This window comes from Hylobates moloch, unplaced genomic scaffold (genome assembly GCF_009828535.3).
Source record: "Hylobates moloch isolate HMO894 unplaced genomic scaffold, HMol_V3 SCAFFOLD_2, whole genome shotgun sequence".
In the NCBI taxonomy this organism is placed as follows: Eukaryota; Metazoa; Chordata; class Mammalia; order Primates; family Hylobatidae; genus Hylobates; species Hylobates moloch.
The window spans coordinates 157,201,572-157,202,322 of NW_026652277.1; the positions used below are offsets into that span (position 1 = coordinate 157,201,572).

The 751-nt window shown below is 39.5% G+C and overlaps 1 long non-coding RNA gene across 1 annotated transcript in view; it reads right to left on the reverse strand.

The window, feature by feature from the left end:
* Positions 1–235: 235 nt before the first annotated feature.
* The window catches only part of LOC131381902 (uncharacterized), a 22,801-nt gene continuing 22,285 nt past the window's right edge, over positions 236–751 (reverse strand). The window contains exon 4 of the long non-coding RNA XR_009210942.1: positions 236–300. This is a non-coding gene — a long non-coding RNA (uncharacterized LOC131381902). The remainder of the gene's footprint in view (positions 301–751) is intronic.

Sequence of the window (751 nt, forward strand, 5' to 3'; positions counted from 1 at the left end):
AATGGAAGTGCCCCATGGTAGAGGCTCAAGAAAAGTAGGAGGCACTTGCCAAAGCTGACTTTTGTCTGACTTTTTCTCCAAAGCTGACTTCATTTTATTTTTTCAACTAATCTTTGATTTCAGAAAAATTCAAACTTCTAATTATTTTCCAAGGAGATTAATATAAGGCATAGCCCTGCACCCTTCACCAGTTACTTTACCAATTATCAACTCGTACATTCTTGTTCTATCTATACCCCATTATTTCGCAGTAAATCCACAGCATCATATTATTTCACCCATAAATATTTCAAAGGATATCTCTAAAAGATAAGAGCTCTTTTTAAGAATGCATAATCAAATACCATTATCATGTCTAAAAATGACTAAAAATAATTCCTTAACATCATTGAATATCCCGGCCATGTTTACATTTTCCAGTCGTTTCTCTCATACTTTTTTCCTCCATAAGTTTATTTGCATTAATGAAGAGTATAAATAAGGTCTATAAATCACAATAGGTTGTTACATCTTCTAAGTTTCTTTTAAGATAGTAGTTGTCCTTCTCCACATTTTTCCTCTAGTAATTTAACTGGGCAAGAACTAGGTTGTTTGGCCTGTAGGTCTCCCAGGAAGCTCTTCCCAGATGTGAATGACTGCATCCCCATGGTGATGTTTACCATATTGCTCTGTCCCCACCCCCCACCCCCCACCTCCCGCTCCCCATCCCCCACCTCCCACCCCCTGTTTCCCCCCCCACCCCCCCCCCCCC